The sequence below is a fragment of the Perna viridis genome, chromosome 5 (assembly GCF_037379345.1).
Source record: "Perna viridis isolate PV_CMFRI_1.1 ecotype Kerala chromosome 5, ASM3737934v1, whole genome shotgun sequence".
NCBI lineage: Eukaryota > Metazoa > Mollusca > Bivalvia > Mytilida > Mytilidae > Perna > Perna viridis.
In genome coordinates this window covers 40708217-40730054 of record NC_142449.1, presented here as the reverse complement: position 1 = coordinate 40730054, position 21838 = coordinate 40708217, and the positions used below count along the sequence as shown (strand labels likewise).

General features: G+C 34.5%; 14 non-coding genes across 14 annotated transcripts; all 14 read right to left on the bottom strand.

Moving 5' to 3' along the window:
• Positions 1–395: 395 nt before the first annotated feature.
• Positions 396–514, bottom strand: LOC148617673 (5S ribosomal RNA). Its single transcript, XR_015922814.1, has one exon. It is a non-coding gene; the product is annotated as a 5S ribosomal RNA (ribosomal RNA).
• Positions 515–1166: 652 nt separating this feature from the next.
• Positions 1167–1285, bottom strand: LOC148617672 (5S ribosomal RNA). Its single transcript, XR_015922813.1, has one exon. It is a non-coding gene; the product is annotated as a 5S ribosomal RNA (ribosomal RNA).
• Positions 1286–8617: 7332 nt separating this feature from the next.
• LOC148617671 (5S ribosomal RNA) lies at positions 8618–8736 on the bottom strand. Its single transcript, XR_015922812.1, has one exon. It is a non-coding gene; the product is annotated as a 5S ribosomal RNA (ribosomal RNA).
• A 653-nt stretch (positions 8737–9389) lies between these two features.
• LOC148617670 (5S ribosomal RNA) lies at positions 9390–9508 on the bottom strand. The gene has a single exon (XR_015922811.1). It is a non-coding gene; the product is annotated as a 5S ribosomal RNA (ribosomal RNA).
• Positions 9509–10161: 653 nt separating this feature from the next.
• Positions 10162–10280, bottom strand: LOC148617669 (5S ribosomal RNA). Its single transcript, XR_015922810.1, has one exon. It is a non-coding gene; the product is annotated as a 5S ribosomal RNA (ribosomal RNA).
• A 652-nt stretch (positions 10281–10932) lies between these two features.
• On the bottom strand, positions 10933–11051 carry LOC148617668 (5S ribosomal RNA). Its single transcript, XR_015922809.1, has one exon. It is a non-coding gene; the product is annotated as a 5S ribosomal RNA (ribosomal RNA).
• Positions 11052–11703: 652 nt separating this feature from the next.
• LOC148617667 (5S ribosomal RNA) lies at positions 11704–11822 on the bottom strand. The gene has a single exon (XR_015922808.1). It is a non-coding gene; the product is annotated as a 5S ribosomal RNA (ribosomal RNA).
• A 654-nt stretch (positions 11823–12476) lies between these two features.
• LOC148617666 (5S ribosomal RNA) lies at positions 12477–12595 on the bottom strand. Its single transcript, XR_015922805.1, has one exon. It is a non-coding gene; the product is annotated as a 5S ribosomal RNA (ribosomal RNA).
• Positions 12596–13247: 652 nt separating this feature from the next.
• LOC148617665 (5S ribosomal RNA) lies at positions 13248–13366 on the bottom strand. Its single transcript, XR_015922804.1, has one exon. It is a non-coding gene; the product is annotated as a 5S ribosomal RNA (ribosomal RNA).
• Positions 13367–14019: 653 nt separating this feature from the next.
• LOC148617664 (5S ribosomal RNA) lies at positions 14020–14138 on the bottom strand. Its single transcript, XR_015922803.1, has one exon. It is a non-coding gene; the product is annotated as a 5S ribosomal RNA (ribosomal RNA).
• A 653-nt stretch (positions 14139–14791) lies between these two features.
• Positions 14792–14910, bottom strand: LOC148617663 (5S ribosomal RNA). Its single transcript, XR_015922802.1, has one exon. It is a non-coding gene; the product is annotated as a 5S ribosomal RNA (ribosomal RNA).
• A 653-nt stretch (positions 14911–15563) lies between these two features.
• Positions 15564–15682, bottom strand: LOC148617662 (5S ribosomal RNA). The gene has a single exon (XR_015922801.1). It is a non-coding gene; the product is annotated as a 5S ribosomal RNA (ribosomal RNA).
• Positions 15683–16334: 652 nt separating this feature from the next.
• Positions 16335–16453, bottom strand: LOC148617661 (5S ribosomal RNA). Its single transcript, XR_015922800.1, has one exon. It is a non-coding gene; the product is annotated as a 5S ribosomal RNA (ribosomal RNA).
• Positions 16454–17107: 654 nt separating this feature from the next.
• On the bottom strand, positions 17108–17226 carry LOC148617660 (5S ribosomal RNA). Its single transcript, XR_015922799.1, has one exon. It is a non-coding gene; the product is annotated as a 5S ribosomal RNA (ribosomal RNA).
• Positions 17227–21838: the final 4612 nt, after the last annotated feature.

The window sequence follows — 21838 nt, the reverse complement described above, 5'->3', positions numbered from 1 at the left end:
CCTTTTTTTTGACAGCGCTCAATCGTGTCAATTTGTCTCAGTTGTAGCACGAAAAGTCCGTGCACGCGCTAATTTTAAAATGAATTGTAAAATGGAAAATGTAATTGCTTCAAACTTTGCAAAATGACAGGACAAATTTTACTCACCGGCGGCTTCAAACCCTGCCTCCCTTTCGTCTGACTGTCGCCATGCGACGTCAAAGTCACAATGACAATATGGGAGCCTTCTAGTCCAATATACGCCCCCGCTATGTTATACTTTTAACGCCTTTTCCTGCTTTTCAATTATGACTATACATAAAAATGCACGTTCTAATAAAACGAACGAAAACTCGTATTCCATTTTCTGTGTCATTTTTGTGATTTTTTTAAAAAATGGCCAGAAATAAAAAGAAATGTCTACGGCATCCGGTATTCCCAGGCGGTCACCCATCCAAGTACTAACCGGACTCGACGCTGCTTAACTTCGGTGATCGGACGAGAACCGGTGCTTTCAGCGTGATATGGTCGTAGACACTAAATGATGTGAAAATTTGCTATATAAAGATTCTAGTTCCTTAAGACATATAGAAAAACAAAACATTTTATGTAGGCTTGGCTGAAGAATTCGCCCCGCTCTCTAAATAAAGTGACATAAAGAAAATACAATTACTTCTAAAATAAAATTGATACAAAAGAAAAAATATTATTAAATAAATTTCAGAGACTAACATTCAATTTAAATATCAAACTCACCACAGATCCACAAGCAGACGCCCCAGCCCTGCCCCCTCCTTTTTTTTGACAGCGCTCAATCGTGTCAATTTGTCTCAGTTGTAGCACGAAAAGTCCGTGCACGCGCTAATTTTAAAATGAATTGTAAAATGGAAAATGTAATTGCTTCAAACTTTGCAAAATGACAGGACAAATTTTACTCACCGGCGGCTTCAAACCCTGCCTCCCTTTCGTCTGACTGTCGCCATGCGACGTCAAAGTCACAATGACAATATGGGAGCCTTCTAGTCCAATATACGCCCCCGCTATGTTATACTTTTAACGCCTTTTCCTGCTTTTCAATTATGACTATACATAAAAATGCACGTTCTAATAAAACGAACGAAAACTCGTATTCCATTTTCTGTGTCATTTTTGTGATTTTTTTAAAAAATGGCCAGAAATAAAAAGAAATGTCTACGGCATCCGGTATTCCCAGGCGGTCACCCATCCAAGTACTAACCGGACTCGACGCTGCTTAACTTCGGTGATCGGACGAGAACCGGTGCTTTCAGCGTGATATGGTCGTAGACACTAAATGATGTGAAAATTTGCTATATAAAGATTCTAGTTCCTTAAGACATATAGAAAAACAAAACATTTTATGTAGGCTTGGCTGAAGAATTCGCCCCGCTCTCTAAATAAAGTGACATAAAGAAAATACAATTACTTCTAAAATAAAATTGATACAAAAGAAAAAATATTATTAAATAAATTTCAGAGACTAACATTCAATTTAAATATCAAACTCACCACAGATCCACAAGCAGACGCCCCAGCCCTGCCCCCTCCTTTTTTTTTGACAGCGCTCAATCGTGTCAATTTGTCTCAGTTGTAGCACGAAAAGTCCGTGCACGCGCTAATTTTAAAATGAATTGTAAAATGGAAAATGTAATTGCTTCAAACTTTGCAAAATGACAGGACAAATTTTACTCACCGGCGGCTTCAAACCCTGCCTCCCTTTCGTCTGACTGTCGCCATGCGACGTCAAAGTCACAATGACAATATGGGAGCCTTCTAGTCCAATATACGCCCCCGCTATGTTATACTTTTAACGCCTTTTCCTGCTTTTCAATTATGACTATACATAAAAATGCACGTTCTAATAAAACGAACGAAAACTCGTATTCCATTTTCTGTGTCATTTTTGTGATTTTTTTAAAAAATGGCCAGAAATAAAAAGAAATGTCTACGGCATCCGGTATTCCCAGGCGGTCACCCATCCAAGTACTAACCGGACTCGACGCTGCTTAACTTCGGTGATCGGACGAGAACCGGTTTTTTTTTTTTTCTTGATAAAAGTTTATTCACAGAAATATATTTACATGTAAAAGAATTATTGGGCTAATCTCCCACTAATTCACATATCACAGATAACAATTAATAATATCATGTATGTTAAGTCAATCTTCCATATTATATAGTGGCTTGCATACTAAAAGTCAATGACAACATTTTCGTCACAGATACGTAAAACAGGATTTCTTTTCAAGTAGTATTTTTCAAACAATGAAAAGTTCTTCTTTTTATAATACATATAAGCATAATTTACATGTCGCTGAAGTACGGACTTAAAATAATTTTGAATATCTAGTACTTTCTCATCTTTCACAGCTACATTTCTCCTTTTCACAACACAAAATTTTCTAAATGCTAAGACAGTATTAACAAAATAATAGTTACTGTTTTTATCTTTCTCAGTTAATCCAAAATAACATAGAAAATTAAAATCAAGCATATTGACATATCTTGTAGAGCTATTGCACAAAATATTATGTAGGAAATCTTTCAAAAAGTTGTTGAATTTAGTTAAACATCTACATGAAATTATAAGATGTTCCAAATCTTCATGTACATCATAACATACTGGACATAAAGAATCAATAGTAATATGACATCTGAATAATCTCTCCTTCGTAAATAAAACTCTATGGAAAATTTTAAACGATGTTTCAATACAGTCACTAGGTAAAAATTGAAAATTCAAAACATTTTGAACCCTTTGTACATTAAAATCACTAAATACTTCATACCAGTAGCTGACAGCATTTGGCATTATTGTGCTAGTTTCTAAGAGCATACCATAACAAATTTTTGCCGTTCTAGGTAATGTATATTTTTTACCATTATCATTATACACTACATTCAGAACAGGTTTATTATAGTTATATGCATTTTCTCTAACTAAACGTTTTACCTGTTCTGGAATACACTGCTTAATACACTGAACTACATCAACAATTCTATCAGCAACTAACTCAGGAAACCTTTGAGAGACTATATCCTGTACATATTTGTTCTTCAAAAAACCTTTTTTACATTCAAATGCCAAGTCTTTAATTTTAACTATTCCTGCATCTACAAAGGGTTTAATATACAACATTTTCCCATCATTTACTATCATTGGATTATAAAACAATGGAATATCAAATACATTATTCACATTTATATCAATTTCCATATGAGTACGAATCTTTCCCCAAGCATATAACATACACTTATAAAAATCAGGTAAAATACCTAATTGTCTATTATTAAGATCACAAAATAGAATTTCCATACCAAGATTCATATCTAGAACTTTTGATAAAAAATAAGTGCAAGTATGTTTCCACACTGCATTATAATCATTATCTAACAATCGACTTAAAAATTTAAGTCTAAAAGCATACATTTTGTGAAATATATCTGGAAAATTTAAACCACCATTCAAAACTCTATTTATTATAACATCATATGCAACCAATGATGGCTTATTATTCCACAAAAAATCTACACACATCTTTTTAATGTCTAAATAGTATTTCTCAGGTATATTAACCACCATTAGAGTATACCATAATTTACTCATCAACAAGGTATTTATAACCGTTACTCTACCCTGTATTGATAAATGTCTCATTTTCCAAAAATTCAATAATTTTGAAATAGATTGCGCTTTGCAATCCCAATTTAAATTATCACAAACAGTTTTGTCTTTGCCAATCCATATACCTAAAAGCTGAAGAACCCCATCACACTCTTTAATATTCCAAGCATCTATTTCTTGTTTCGATATCTTTCCGGTACCCAATGCCAAAATTTCAGATTTATCTTTATTCAATTTTGCCCCAGATGCTTGTTCATATAAATTTAAAACTCCAAAGGCCTCATTTACTGAATTTTTGTCAGACAATATCAATGTTGTATCATCTGCATGTGAAAATATTTTCTCCTCACCAGATGCATTGGGAATTTGTATACCATGAATTCTATCATTCCTTTTAATCATAATACTCAAGGGTTCAGCAACTAACACATATAACAAAGCTGATATAGGACACCCTTGTTTTACAGAGTTCTTTAATTGAAAATACTTGGACAAAAAACCATTGAATTTGACAGTGCTGAAAATGTCAGTATAAAATATCTTTATCCATGAAATGAATCTCTCCCCAAATCCAAATTTCTGCAATACAGAAAATAAGTAGTCATGTCCAACTCTGTCAAATGCCTTTTCCTGATCAAGTTTCAGCAAATAACATTCCAAATCATCCATTTCTATTAATTCTATAATATCTCTGATACTTACTGTAGTATCAGAAATATCTTTACCAATAATACAACAACTCTGATTTGGTGATATAATCTTTGGTAATACAAATTTAAATCTGTTGGCCATTACTCTGGCTAAAATTTTATAATCAACATTTAACAAAGTTATAGGTCTGAAGTTTTTCAGGTCAGACTTGTCACCTCTATTCTTATAAATCAGGTTAATCATTCCATATCTCATAGATCTTGACAAAATTTTATTGTCTCCAATACAGTCATAAATATATTTCAATACCGGTTTCAACTCACTAAAAAAGTATAAATAAAATTCTACAGTAAGCCCATCAGGGCCAGGTGTTTTACCCTTTTTCATGCCTTTTATAGAGGTTTCAATTTTATCACTAGTAATTTCACAATCACAGTTTTCAATATCACAATTTTCAACACTAACGTTAACACAATCTAACATTTCCTCTATTGCCTCATGATCAGTTTGAACACAAGAAAAGAGTTTCTCATAAAAATTGTGTACAACATCTAACATTTCAGCAGAATCATTGACAACAACACCATCACAATTTTTTAAACTACATATCATATTTCTGTTTTGTCTATGTTTCTCTAAACTTAAGAAATAAGCTGTATTCTTATCACTTTCAATTGAATACTGACATTTTGATCTAATAATAGCACCATTACATTTGTGTTTTTCTAAACTTTCTAATTCATCTTTCAATTCTAAATATTTGACATGATCAATTGATATACCACAAGCTGACTTCACAGACATTTCTTGCAGCTTATTTTGTAACCTAAAATACTCTCTATTTAATTCTTTTTGTTTCTCTTTTCCATATATTTGGCTGACTTTCTTTACTCTATATTTCAAATTATCCCACCAAATAAGTGGATTTGACAAATAAAAATCAGAACCAATTTCATCAAATAAAATTTGTCTAATCTTTTCAACATAAACATCATCATTTAATAAGGTTTCATTAAAAAGCCAAACACCAGGTCCTTTTTCAACTTCAGAGAAATCAAGTTTCATATTTACAATGCTATGATCACTAAAGCATGTGTCGCTATAAAAAATATTTCTTATACATGATTTTAAATTACTAGATACCAAAATATAATCAATCCTACTTTGTGTTAAAAAACCTTGAACTACCTGTTTTCTAGAAAACATTTTGACATTCATATTTCTATTTCTCCATACATCAAATAAACATTTATCATTCATCAAATTAGTTAAACATTTTACAGATTTATCTGCATAAAACGTAGTTTTTCCACTTCTATCTAAAGGACAGAACGCAGTATTGAAATCTCCTACAACTATAATATATTCATCTCCATATATTTTGTCTTTACAATCATTAAAAAAAGTACATTTATCACTGATACTATTAGGAGCATACACATTGATTATATCAACATTTTTACCTTCAACTTTACCTTGAATATGCAATAATCGTCCACATATACTATCACAAACTTTAAAAACATTTCTCAATCTTTTACTTAAAAGAATAGCCACACCTTTTCTATTACAATTACTATTACTAGCAAAAATATCACCACCCCATACACTATTGTCATTCTGTATAATTTTATATAAATCATCATTCCAGAATGTTTCTTGTAAACATACAACATCATATTTCCTTTCATTACACAGTGCAAAAATACACTCTCTTTTATTTTTGTCACAAAGACCATTACAATTAAGGCTTATAAAATTAAAAGAAGCCATCGCAAAACAAAAATGTAAAATAGCAAACATATAACACTCCATTGTTCCTTATTTCAATTTTTTATGTATATTCGATAACCTTGCTGCTTTCAGATTAGGCTTTATATTAATCTTACTACGCCTCTTGACACCCAAGGCATTTTTTTTCTTAGCTACAAGAGTAAAATCATTTTCACTTGCCCCTTGACTACTATCAGTCATCAGGAAAGTATCCATTTCAAAGTCGTCTAAAGTGTCACATGAACTCTGACTGACTTCCCCCTGACTGTTAATTTGTTCTAGAGGGGAGACAGAAGCTTCTATATTCAAAATAGAACCTATTTTACAATCATTTTCTGAAACATTTTCTTTTGGCATAACACATTTACTTTTAGATTTAACATAATCAACATTGTTAACATTAAGTTCAATATCAACATTACTTTCTTCTTTATCTGTCTTGTTTCTTTCTTGGTCACCATAAACCATACTATCATCTTGTCCAACTTCCCCAGACACTTCATCATCACCATCTACCATCTCAGCTTCATCATCATTGACCAAAACGGCACCATTCACATCACCATTACCATCACCCTCATCACTGCAATGGCTAGCAACGACACTTGAAATAACATCTAAATCGATATTCTCATCATCTTCAGTGATATGACTAGCAACGCCATTATCACTACAAGCCGAAGACTGACCACCACGCCCAACAGTGTAATGATTCGCAACATCATTCTTTCCGCTATCACTGACATCATTTACATCATCAAGATGAGCATTAACAGTTATATTACTCTCACCATTGGTATGGTCATCATCCATTATTCTGCTACATGGCCATACATCGTCATCTCGTGTAAATGTTCCTTGGAATTCAGCAAAAGAATTGTCTACGTGTGTTTTCTTTAGAGTACTACACTTACAGCTAACCTTCTTATGCAAACACTTAGAGCACTTATTCTTAAAGCATTTTTTCCTGACATGACCTTGCTCTCCACATTCAAAACATTTGAATTCAGGACAGTCCTTATACATGTGGTCAGGACTAAAGCAACCATTACAGACTTTTACCTGGTGATTATGAATCACGCGGTAATATGCAGTCTCTTTCTCATTGACTGAAAACTTCATTGAATATGGGATTGACTTCATATTCGGGGGAAGTTTGGCTTTGAAAATTCTTGTTCCATCATAAATATTGTTCTTTGATTTCATCTTATGCTTCTTAATAACAGAAACAATTTCAACACCAATTTTATTAAATCTATCCACAATTTCCTCATCAGTCACATACATACTCAAATTAAGTATCGAAACTAATCTAAAGCTAGATTGCAATTCACTCACTTTGCATCTTTTTCCATCCACAGTCAGATCACCGAGTACTGGTTCCATCATCTGCCTTTCTCGAAACACAATTTCATAGCCGTAACCAGTTTTTGGCACACATGCAATTACACTTCCTATACCACATTTCGATTCAATGTCATCTATCAACAAATCAGGCTCTAGTTTTCCAAAACCCTCCAGAGCACAAGCAATTAACACAGTTTTCTCCTTAGAAAATTTGCTATCATAATTAGCCGACTTTCCATTGGACCTGTCTGGTCCACTTCCGTCAAAGTTAGCCATTGGTTTTTAGTAAGATCTCCAAATAGTAATCAAACACACCCTTCCTCCCCCTTTTTCCTGCACCGAAATTGCAGGAAAAGGGGCAAACAAACAATTGTTTCTAAGCAAACTGTGGTCACATTCAATCAATAATTAATTAGCAATCTTCAGAAAATGTTTATGAACACAGATAAGGCGATGAACTCACCAAACAATGAAAAATCTCCGGACGACACAATGTTTACATTTCACATATGGTACATCCAAAAACCAGCCCGGACGAGAACCGGTGCTTTCAGCGTGATATGGTCGTAGACACTAAATGATGTGAAAATTTGCTATATAAAGATTCTAGTTCCTTAAGACATATAGAAAAACAAAACATTTTATGTAGGCTTGGCTGAAGAATTCGCCCCGCTCTCTAAATAAAGTGACATAAAGAAAATACAATTACTTCTAAAATAAAATTGATACAAAAGAAAAAATATTATTAAATAAATTTCAGAGACTAACATTCAATTTAAATATCAAACTCACCACAGATCCACAAGCAGACGCCCCAGCCCTGCCCCCTCCTTTTTTTTTGACAGCGCTCAATCGTGTCAATTTGTCTCAGTTGTAGCACGAAAAGTCCGTGCACGCGCTAATTTTAAAATGAATTGTAAAATGGAAAATGTAATTGCTTCAAACTTTGCAAAATGACAGGACAAATTTTACTCACCGGCGGCTTCAAACCCTGCCTCCCTTTCGTCTGACTGTCGCCATGCGACGTCAAAGTCACAATGACAATATGGGAGCCTTCTAGTCCAATATACGCCCCCGCTATGTTATACTTTTAACGCCTTTTCCTGCTTTTCAATTATGACTATACATAAAAATGCACGTTCTAATAAAACGAACGAAAACTCGTATTCCATTTTCTGTGTCATTTTTGTGATTTTTTTAAAAAATGGCCAGAAATAAAAAGAAATGTCTACGGCATCCGGTATTCCCAGGCGGTCACCCATCCAAGTACTAACCGGACTCGACGCTGCTTAACTTCGGTGATCGGACGAGAACCGGTGCTTTCAGCGTGATATGGTCGTAGACACTAAATGATGTGAAAATTTGCTATATAAAGATTCTAGTTCCTTAAGACATATAGAAAAACAAAACATTTTATGTAGGCTTGGCTGAAGAATTCGCCCCGCTCTCTAAATAAAGTGACATAAAGAAAATACAATTACTTCTAAAATAAAATTGATACAAAAGAAAAAATATTATTAAATAAATTTCAGAGACTAACATTCAATTTAAATATCAAACTCACCACAGATCCACAAGCAGACGCCCCAGCCCTGCCCCCTCCTTTTTTTTTGACAGCGCTCAATCGTGTCAATTTGTCTCAGTTGTAGCACGAAAAGTCCGTGCACGCGCTAATTTTAAAATGAATTGTAAAATGGAAAATGTAATTGCTTCAAACTTTGCAAAATGACAGGACAAATTTTACTCACCGGCGGCTTCAAACCCTGCCTCCCTTTCGTCTGACTGTCGCCATGCGACGTCAAAGTCACAATGACAATATGGGAGCCTTCTAGTCCAATATACGCCCCCGCTATGTTATACTTTTAACGCCTTTTCCTGCTTTTCAATTATGACTATACATAAAAATGCACGTTCTAATAAAACGAACGAAAACTCGTATTCCATTTTCTGTGTCATTTTTGTGATTTTTTTAAAAAATGGCCAGAAATAAAAAGAAATGTCTACGGCATCCGGTATTCCCAGGCGGTCACCCATCCAAGTACTAACCGGACTCGACGCTGCTTAACTTCGGTGATCGGACGAGAACCGGTGCTTTCAGCGTGATATGGTCGTAGACACTAAATGATGTGAAAATTTGCTATATAAAGATTCTAGTTCCTTAAGACATATAGAAAAACAAAACATTTTATGTAGGCTTGGCTGAAGAATTCGCCCCGCTCTCTAAATAAAGTGACATAAAGAAAATACAATTACTTCTAAAATAAAATTGATACAAAAGAAAAAATATTATTAAATAAATTTCAGAGACTAACATTCAATTTAAATATCAAACTCACCACAGATCCACAAGCAGACGCCCCAGCCCTGCCCCCTCCTTTTTTTTTGACAGCGCTCAATCGTGTCAATTTGTCTCAGTTGTAGCACGAAAAGTCCGTGCACGCGCTAATTTTAAAATGAATTGTAAAATGGAAAATGTAATTGCTTCAAACTTTGCAAAATGACAGGACAAATTTTACTCACCGGCGGCTTCAAACCCTGCCTCCCTTTCGTCTGACTGTCGCCATGCGACGTCAAAGTCACAATGACAATATGGGAGCCTTCTAGTCCAATATACGCCCCCGCTATGTTATACTTATAACGCCTTTTCCTGCTTTTCAATTATGACTATACATAAAAATGCACCTTCTAATAAAACGAACGAAAACTCGTATTCCATTTTCTGTGTCATTTTTGTGATTTTTTTAAAAAATGGCCAGAAATAAAAAGAAATGTCTACGGCATCCGGTATTCCCAGGCGGTCACCCATCCAAGTACTAACCGGACTCGACGCTGCTTAACTTCGGTGATCGGACGAGAACCGGTGCTTTCAGCGTGATATGGTCGTAGACACTAAATGATGTGAAAATTTGCTATATAAAGATTCTAGTTCCTTAAGACATATAGAAAAACAAAACATTTTATGTAGGCTTGGCTGAAGAATTCGCCCCGCTCTCTAAATAAAGTGACATAAAGAAAATACAATTACTTCTAAAATAAAATTGATACAAAAGAAAAAATATTATTAAATAAATTTCAGAGACTAACATTCAATTTAAATATCAAACTCACCACAGATCCACAAGCAGACGCCCCAGCCCTGCCCCCTCCTTTTTTTTGACAGCGCTCAATCGTGTCAATTTGTCTCAGTTGTAGCACGAAAAGTCCGTGCACGCGCTAATTTTAAAATGAATTGTAAAATGGAAAATGTAATTGCTTCAAACTTTGCAAAATGACAGGACAAATTTTACTCACCGGCGGCTTCAAACCCTGCCTCCCTTTCGTCTGACTGTCGCCATGCGACGTCAAAGTCACAATGACAATATGGGAGCCTTCTAGTCCAATATACGCCCCCGCTATGTTATACTTTTAACGCCTTTTCCTGCTTTTCAATTATGACTATACATAAAAATGCACGTTCTAATAAAACGAACGAAAACTCGTATTCCATTTTCTGTGTCATTTTTGTGATTTTTTTAAAAAATGGCCAGAAATAAAAAGAAATGTCTACGGCATCCGGTATTCCCAGGCGGTCACCCATCCAAGTACTAACCGGACTCGACGCTGCTTAACTTCGGTGATCGGACGAGAACCGGTGCTTTCAGCGTGATATGGTCGTAGACACTAAATGATGTGAAAATTTGCTATATAAAGATTCTAGTTCCTTAAGACATATAGAAAAACAAAACATTTTATGTAGGCTTGGCTGAAGAATTCGCCCCGCTCTCTAAATAAAGTGACATAAAGAAAATACAATTACTTCTAAAATAAAATTGATACAAAAGAAAAAATATTATTAAATAAATTTCAGAGACTAACATTCAATTTAAATATCAAACTCACCACAGATCCACAAGCAGACGCCCCAGCCCTGCCCCCTCCTTTTTTTTGACAGCGCTCAATCGTGTCAATTTGTCTCAGTTGTAGCACGAAAAGTCCGTGCACGCGCTAATTTTAAAATGAATTGTAAAATGGAAAATGTAATTGCTTCAAACTTTGCAAAATGACAGGACAAATTTTACTCACCGGCGGCTTCAAACCCTGCCTCCCTTTCGTCTGACTGTCGCCATGCGACGTCAAAGTCACAATGACAATATGGGAGCCTTCTAGTCCAATATACGCCCCCGCTATGTTATACTTTTAACGCCTTTTCCTGCTTTTCAATTATGACTATACATAAAAATGCACGTTCTAATAAAACGAACGAAAACTCGTATTCCATTTTCTGTGTCATTTTTGTGATTTTTTTAAAAAATGGCCAGAAATAAAAAGAAATGTCTACGGCATCCGGTATTCCCAGGCGGTCACCCATCCAAGTACTAACCGGACTCGACGCTGCTTAACTTCGGTGATCGGACGAGAACCGGTGCTTTCAGCGTGATATGGTCGTAGACACTAAATGATGTGAAAATTTGCTATATAAAGATTCTAGTTCCTTAAGACATATAGAAAAACAAAACATTTTATGTAGGCTTGGCTGAAGAATTCGCCCCGCTCTCTAAATAAAGTGACATAAAGAAAATACAATTACTTCTAAAATAAAATTGATACAAAAGAAAAAATATTATTAAATAAATTTCAGAGACTAACATTCAATTTAAATATCAAACTCACCACAGATCCACAAGCAGACGCCCCAGCCCTGCCCCCTCCTTTTTTTTTTGACAGCGCTCAATCGTGTCAATTTGTCTCAGTTGTAGCACGAAAAGTCCGTGCACGCGCTAATTTTAAAATGAATTGTAAAATGGAAAATGTAATTGCTTCAAACTTTGCAAAATGACAGGACAAATTTTACTCACCGGCGGCTTCAAACCCTGCCTCCCTTTCGTCTGACTGTCGCCATGCGACGTCAAAGTCACAATGACAATATGGGAGCCTTCTAGTCCAATATACGCCCCCGCTATGTTATACTTTTAACGCCTTTTCCTGCTTTTCAATTATGACTATACATAAAAATGCACGTTCTAATAAAACGAACGAAAACTCGTATTCCATTTTCTGTGTCATTTTTGTGATTTTTTTAAAAAATGGCCAGAAATAAAAAGAAATGTCTACGGCATCCGGTATTCCCAGGCGGTCACCCATCCAAGTACTAACCGGACTCGACGCTGCTTAACTTCGGTGATCGGACGAGAACCGGTGCTTTCAGCGTGATATGGTCGTAGACACTAAATGATGTGAAAATTTGCTATATAAAGATTCTAGTTCCTTAAGACATATAGAAAAACAAAACATTTTATGTAGGCTTGGCTGAAGAATTCGCCCCGCTCTCTAAATAAAGTGACATAAAGAAAATACAATTACTTCTAAAATAAAATTGATACAAAAGAAAAAATATTATTAAATAAATTTCAGAGACTAACATTCAATTTAAATATCAAACTCACCACAGATCCACAAGCAGACGCCCCAGCCCTGCCCCCTCCTTTTTTTTGACAGCGCTCAATCGTGTCAATTTGTCTCAGTTGTAGCACGAAAAGTCCGTGCACGCGCTAATTTTAAAATGAATTGTAAAATGGAAAATGTAATTGCTTCAAACTTTGCAAAATGACAGGACAAATTTTACTCACCGGCGGCTTCAAACCCTGCCTCCCTTTCGTCTGACTGTCGCCATGCGACGTCAAAGTCACAATGACAATATGGGAGCCTTCTAGTCCAATATACGCCCCCGCTATGTTATACTTTTAACGCCTTTTCCTGCTTTTCAATTATGACTATACATAAAAATGCACGTTCTAATAAAACGAACGAAAACTCGTATTCCATTTTCTGTGTCATTTTTGTGATTTTTTTAAAAAATGGCCAGAAATAAAAAGAAATGTCTACGGCATCCGGTATTCCCAGGCGGTCACCCATCCAAGTACTAACCGGACTCGACGCTGCTTAACTTCGGTGATCGGACGAGAACCGGTGCTTTCAGCGTGATATGGTCGTAGACACTAAATGATGTGAAAATTTGCTATATAAAGATTCTAGTTCCTTAAGACATATAGAAAAACAAAACATTTTATGTAGGCTTGGCTGAAGAATTCGCCCCGCTCTCTAAATAAAGTGACATAAAGAAAATACAATTACTTCTAAAATAAAATTGATACAAAAGAAAAAATATTATTAAATAAATTTCAGAGACTAACATTCAATTTAAATATCAAACTCACCACAGATCCACAAGCAGACGCCCCAGCCCTGCCCCCTCCTTTTTTTTTGACAGCGCTCAATCGTGTCAATTTGTCTCAGTTGTAGCACGAAAAGTCCGTGCACGCGCTAATTTTAAAATGAATTGTAAAATGGAAAATGTAATTGCTTCAAACTTTGCAAAATGACAGGACAAATTTTACTCACCGGCGGCTTCAAACCCTGCCTCCCTTTCGTCTGACTGTCGCCATGCGACGTCAAAGTCACAATGACAATATGGGAGCCTTCTAGTCCAATATACGCCCCCGCTATGTTATACTTTTAACGCCTTTTCCTGCTTTTCAATTATGACTATACATAAAAATGCACGTTCTAATAAAACGAACGAAAACTCGTATTCCATTTTCTGTGTCATTTTTGTGATTTTTTTAAAAAATGGCCAGAAATAAAAAGAAATGTCTACGGCATCCGGTATTCCCAGGCGGTCACCCATCCAAGTACTAACCGGACTCGACGCTGCTTAACTTCGGTGATCGGACGAGAACCGGTGCTTTCAGCGTGATATGGTCGTAGACACTAAATGATGTGAAAATTTGCTATATAAAGATTCTAGTTCCTTAAGACATATAGAAAAACAAAACATTTTATGTAGGCTTGGCTGAAGAATTCGCCCCGCTCTCTAAATAAAGTGACATAAAGAAAATACAATTACTTCTAAAATAAAATTGATACAAAAGAAAAAATATTATTAAATAAATTTCAGAGACTAACATTCAATTTAAATATCAAACTCACCACAGATCCACAAGCAGACGCCCCAGCCCTGCCCCCTCCTTTTTTTTTGACAGCGCTCAATCGTGTCAATTTGTCTCAGTTGTAGCACGAAAAGTCCGTGCACGCGCTAATTTTAAAATGAATTGTAAAATGGAAAATGTAATTGCTTCAAACTTTGCAAAATGACAGGACAAATTTTACTCACCGGCGGCTTCAAACCCTGCCTCCCTTTCGTCTGACTGTCGCCATGCGACGTCAAAGTCACAATGACAATATGGGAGCCTTCTAGTCCAATATACGCCCCCGCTATGTTATACTTTTAACGCCTTTTCCTGCTTTTCAATTATGACTATACATAAAAATGCACGTTCTAATAAAACGAACGAAAACTCGTATTCCATTTTCTGTGTCATTTTTGTGATTTTTTAAAAAAATGGCCAGAAATAAAAAGAAATGTCTACGGCATCCGGTATTCCCAGGCGGTCACCCATCCAAGTACTAACCGGACTCGACGCTGCTTAACTTCGGTGATCGGACGAGAACCGGTGCTTTCAGCGTGATATGGTCGTAGACACTAAATGATGTGAAAATTTGCTATATAAAGATTCTAGTTCCTTAAGACATATAGAAAAACAAAACATTTTATGTAGGCTTGGCTGAAGAATTCGCCCCGCTCTCTAAATAAAGTGACATAAAGAAAATACAATTACTTCTAAAATAAAATTGATACAAAAGAAAAAATATTATTAAATAAATTTCAGAGACTAACATTCAATTTAAATATCAAACTCACCACAGATCCACAAGCAGACGCCCCAGCCCTGCCCCCTCCTTTTTTTTTGACAGCGCTCAATCGTGTCAATTTGTCTCAGTTGTAGCACGAAAAGTCCGTGCACGCGCTAATTTTAAAATGAATTGTAAAATGGAAAATGTAATTGCTTCAAACTTTGCAAAATGACAGGACAAATTTTACTCACCGGCGGCTTCAAACCCTGCCTCCCTTTCGTCTGACTGTCGCCATGCGACGTCAAAGTCACAATGACAATATGGGAGCCTTCTAGTCCAATATACGCCCCCGCTATGTTATACTTATAACGCCTTTTCCTGCTTTTCAATTATGACTATACATAAAAATGCACCTTCTAATAAAACGAACGAAAACTCGTATTCCATTTTCTGTGTCATTTTTGTGATTTTTTTAAAAAATGGCCAGAAATAAAAAGAAATGTCTACGGCATCCGGTATTCCCAGGCGGTCACCCATCCAAGTACTAACCGGACTCGACGCTGCTTAACTTCGGTGATCGGACGAGAACCGGTGCTTTCAGCGTGATATGGTCGTAGACACTAAATGATGTGAAAATTTGCTATATAAAGATTCTAGTTCCTTAAGACATATAGAAAAACAAAACATTTTATGTAGGCTTGGCTGAAGAATTCGCCCCGCTCTCTAAATAAAGTGACATAAAGAAAATACAATTACTTCTAAAATAAAATTGATACAAAAGAAAAAATATTATTAAATAAATTTCAGAGACTAACATTCAATTTAAATATCAAACTCACCACAGATCCACAAGCAGACGCCCCAGCCCTGCCCCCTCCTTTTTTTTGACAGCGCTCAATCGTGTCAATTTGTCTCAGTTGTAGCACGAAAAGTCCGTGCACGCGCTAATTTTAAAATGAATTGTAAAATGGAAAATGTAATTGCTTCAAACTTTGCAAAATGACAGGACAAATTTTACTCACCGGCGGCTTCAAACCCTGCCTCCCTTTCGTCTGACTGTCGCCATGCGACGTCAAAGTCACAATGACAATATGGGAGCCTTCTAGTCCAATATACGCCCCCGCTATGTTATACTTTTAACGCCTTTTCCTGCTTTTCAATTATGACTATACATAAAAATGCACGTTCTAATAAAACGAACGAAAACTCGTATTCCATTTTCTGTGTCATTTTTGTGATTTTTTTAAAAAATGGCCAGAAATAAAAAGAAATGTCTACGGCATCCGGTATTCCCAGGCGGTCACCCATCCAAGTACTAACCGGACTCGACGCTGCTTAACTTCGGTGATCGGACGAGAACCGGTGCTTTCAGCGTGATATGGTCGTAGACACTAAATGATGTGAAAATTTGCTATATAAAGATTCTAGTTCCTTAAGACATATAGAAAAACAAAACATTTTATGTAGGCTTGGCTGAAGAATTCGCCCCGCTCTCTAAATAAAGTGACATAAAGAAAATACAATTACTTCTAAAATAAAATTGATACAAAAGAAAAAATATTATTAAATAAATTTCAGAGACTAACATTCAATTTAAATATCAAACTCACCACAGATCCACAAGCAGACGCCCCAGCCCTGCCCCCTCCTTTTTTTTTTGACAGCGCTCAATCGTGTCAATTTGTCTCAGTTGTAGCACGAAAAGTCCGTGCACGCGCTAATTTTAAAATGAATTGTAAAATGGAAAATGTAATTGCTTCAAACTTTGCAAAATGACAGGACAAATTTTACTCACCGGCGGCTTCAAACCCTGCCTCCCTTTCGTCTGACTGTCGCCATGCGACGTCAAAGTCACAATGACAATATGGGAGCCTTCTAGTCCAATATACGCCCCCGCTATGTTATACTTTTAACGCCTTTTCCTGCTTTTCAATTATGACTATACATAAAAATGCACGTTCTAATAAAACGAACGAAAACTCGTATTCCATTTTCTGTGTCATTTTTGTGATTTTTTTAAAAAATGGCCAGAAATAAAAAGAAATGTCTACGGCATCCGGTATTCCCAGGCGGTCACCCATCCAAGTACTAACCGGACTCGACGCTGCTTAACTTCGGTGATCGGACGAGAACCGGTGCTTTCAGCGTGATATGGTCGTAGACACTAAATGATGTGAAAATTTGCTATATAAAGATTCTAGTTCCTTAAGACATATAGAAAAACAAAACATTTTATGTAGGCTTGGCTGAAGAATTCGCCCCGCTCTCTAAATAAAGTGACATAAAGAAAATACAATTACTTCTAAAATAAAATTGATACAAAAGAAAAAATATTATTAAATAAATTTCAGAGACTAACATTCAATTTAAATATCAAACTCACCACAGATCCACAAGCAGACGCCCCAGCCCTGCCCCCTCCTTTTTTTTGACAGCGCTCAATCGTGTCAATTTGTCTCAGTTGTAGCACGAAAAGTCCGTGCACGCGCTAATTTTAAAATGAATTGTAAAATGGAAAATGTAATTGCTTCAAACTTTGCAAAATGACAGGACAAATTTTACTCACCGGCGGCTTCAAACCCTGCCTCCCTTTCGTCTGACTGTCGCCATGCGACGTCAAAGTCACAATGACAATATGGGAGCCTTCTAGTCCAATATACGCCCCCGCTATGTTATACTTTTAACGCCTTTTCCTGCTTTTCAATTATGACTATACATAAAAATGCACGTTCTAATAAAACGAACGAAAACTCGTATTCCATTTTCTGTGTCATTTTTGTGATTTTTTTAAAAAATGGCCAGAAATAAAAAGAAATGTCTACGGCATCCGGTATTCCCAGGCGGTCACCCATCCAAGTACTAACCGGACTCGACGCTGCTTAACTTCGGTGATCGGACGAGAACCGGTTTTTTATCTTTATTAAAATAAGTCATCATCATGTTCACAAATAAAAACATTATTATATCACAATAATCTGAAATATCACAGTTAATCTTTCACTTATTATATGTTAAACATTAATACATTCTCAGTCTTTTCCAAAAGCGGATTGTACATTAAAAATCGTTTTTCAAAAACTCTACTTAATATCTTATTCTGACTCATGTACATATGGAAGTAATAAATATAATGCTTAAAGGTAAATTGAAAAAACTGGATCAAATTGACATTTGTTTGACCATTCATCACAAGATTTCTTCTTCTATAGATACAAAATCTCACTGTTGACATGAGGAAATTAACAAACACATCATTTACTCCTTTCATGGACCAGCGTAAACCTAAGAAAAGAAGTTGGTCACTCTCAACTAGGCTTATTCGATCGGAATCACAATTTTCAAAACATTTTGTCAATAGTAATGAAATATAATCAAGAAATTCATCTAACTCATCACATTCTAAAAATAAATGTAAAATGTTTTCTGGTTTTTGTCCACATACATCACAAATATCACTATCAGATAACCCAATTTTCTGTAGTTTAACTTTGGTATACAAAGTACCATGTAAAAGCTTAAAATCTAATTCTATCATATTAGCAGGTTTCCAGTACATATTCAAATATTTCCAGATTGGAACTAAATCAACATCTTCAATATTAAAAATTGTTTTCCACATGAGAGTACCAATAGGTTTTTCAGTACATTGACCAATCACACAGTTATACAATGTCTTTGATGTACAACTAGTTAATGCACATAATACATTTCCATACTCAATTAGTATGTCAATAGTCCTCCGAACATTTCTTCTATGAAGTTCTGTATTAACAGTTCGTTTCCATTCCTCTGGAATAGCACATATTAATTTATAATATCTATCAACAATTCTGTCAATATCATAGTTTTCACATACATTTTGAATAATTTCTACAATGGCATTAGCTGGCAAAAACCCAGGTTTTACTTCATAACAAATGTCTTTCACAGATACAATACCAGCTAAAATAAAATCCTTGTAAACAATTATTTTGTTATCACTAAGTATTCTAGGATTACTAAAAAGAGGCTGGTCATAAATGTTCTCAATACTTAAATCAAAATGTATCTTATCTTTTAAAAAATACATAGCTTGAAACATTTCTTGATACACAACAGGAATATGACGCAACTCACAATTAGGTACTTTCATATACAATATATTCATCTCTATTCCCATATCATATATCTTGGAAGCAAAATATCTAAAAGTATGTTTCCACAACACATTATAATGTTCATCTATTAACCTACCTAAAAACTTTAATCTAAAAGCAAACATTTTACAATTCATATCAGATAATTGTAAACCACCATTATCTTTCGAGTCAATAATACTCTTATATTTTACAAGATGTGTCTTTTGACTCCAGATAAAATTGACACATAATCTCGTCACCTCTTTGTTAACCCAATCAGGTAAAGGTATCACAAACAAAGCATACCAAAATTTTGACATCATTAATGAATTTATAACAGTAACTCTACCTTGTATTGTTAAATGTCTTTGTGACCACATGTACAATAAACGCTTCAATTTGTCAATTTTTGATTTCCAATTCATTTCTTCACAAAGCTTCTTATCATTACCAATAAAAACACCTAAAAGCTGAATTATATTTTCACAAATTTTTAAACCATACTCAGTTTTTTCTACATCAGATAGCAAACCACTACCAATACATAAAATTTCTGATTTCTGTCTATTAATTTTTGCACCACTTACTCTACCATACAATTCAAATTCATCAAAAGTTGCACATATAGATTTTTTATTACAAACAGACAAAGTAGTATCATCAGCATGTTGATATATTAATCCAGATTTGTCACTATTTGGAATACTTATACCTTGAATATCATTATTCTGTACAATTCTACTATGTAAAGGTTCAGCAGCAAGTACATACAACAGAGCACTAATTGGACATCCTTGTCGTATTCCATTTTTCACATAAAAATATTTTGATAGAAATCCATTACATTTTACAGAACTACTTATTCCTTTATAAAATATTTCTATCCACTTTACAAACCTATCACCAAAACCAAATTTCTTTAAAACTTGTAATAAATAAAAATGACTAACTCTATCAAAGGCTTTTTCCTGATCAATTTTAACAATGTAACCTTCAAGTTCATCTTGTTCCACAAGTTCAATGATATCTCTCACATTTGCTATATTATTACTAATATCTCGTCCTAAAATACAACATGTTTGATCTTCAGAAATAATTTTAGGTAAAATATGCTTAAATCTATTGGCCATCACTCTTGCTAATATCTTATAATCTACCTGCAGTAGAGATATAGGCCTATAATTTTTAATACATTTTTTGTCACCTTTGTTTTTGTAAAAAACACTTAGAACACCACATTTCATGGATCTACACAATTCACCTTCTTGTTCAATGGTTTTGAATAACTGTAATAAAATATCTTTCAACTCATCATAAAATGTACAATAAAACTCTACAGTCAGTCCATCTGATCCTGGACTTTTATTTTTTGACATTTCTAAAATAGCCTTATGAATTTCTTCAGGAAATATATCAGCATCACAAGACAAACAATCATCATCTTCAACTTTTTTATCTACACATGCTAAAAATTCATCAATTCTATCTATATCAATATTAACAGAAGAGTATAAATTGCTATAAAAATCATATTGCAATTGTAAAATACTATCAGTATCTGACACAATTTTATTGTCAGGAGTTAACAACTCCTTAATTGAACAATTTTCTTGTTTATACTTCTCTAAATTTAAAAAGTATTTAGTATTCTTGTCAGATTCAACTGCCCATATAGCTTTAGATCTGAGAATAGCACCTTTACATTTTTCACTCTCATACTCTGATAGTTCTAATTTAATACTCTCAAGTTTTGTTACATCAATAACTTCACCATTGGCAGCCCTATTACATATATTATCTATAAGATTTTGTAATCTATAATACTCTCTTTTCTTTTCTCTAGCTAATTTAGATGAAAATATCTGAGAAAATTTCTTTATCTTATATTTCAAATTATCCCACCATATTACAATATCTCTAGTATACAATTCATTTTCTTTTTCATTCACAATCATTTCTCTAATTTTTCTAACATATTCATCATTAAGTAACAGAGTATTGTTCAAAATCCATAGTCCAGGACCTCTTTCAACATTATTACAATTTAAATTCATAATTACAAAACTATGATCACTCAGTGATGTAACATTGTAGTAAACATTTTGTACAAAAGAAGACAACGCTCTACTGATTAAAAAATAATCTATTCTAGATTGTTGTAGTTCCCCATTTGATACTCTTTTCCAAGAAAACAATCTTGAATACATATTTCGAGCCCTCCATACGTCATATAAATGACTACTTTCTATAATTTGGCACAATTTTCTACATGGTTCATCAACAAGATGCTTTGTTTTACTGCCTCTATCAAGATTAGAAAGAGTAGTATTAAAATCACCACCAACAATAACATTTTCTAAAGAATCAATGTAAGTTTGCACATACTGAAAAAACTTAACACGTTCTGCGTTAATGTTTGGTGCATATACAGAAATTAAATTAAACACAATATTATTTTCAGTATATTTTACATGTATAAATCTACCTTCAATATCTTTATGAACAAATGTTACTCTATTTTTGTCATAATTACTAACAAGTATGGCTACACCCTGTCTACTATTATGTCCATTACTATAATATATATCGCCATTAAACAAGTGTTTAACACCATTTATATAATCATCACTCCAAAACGTTTCTTGTAAAAATACAAT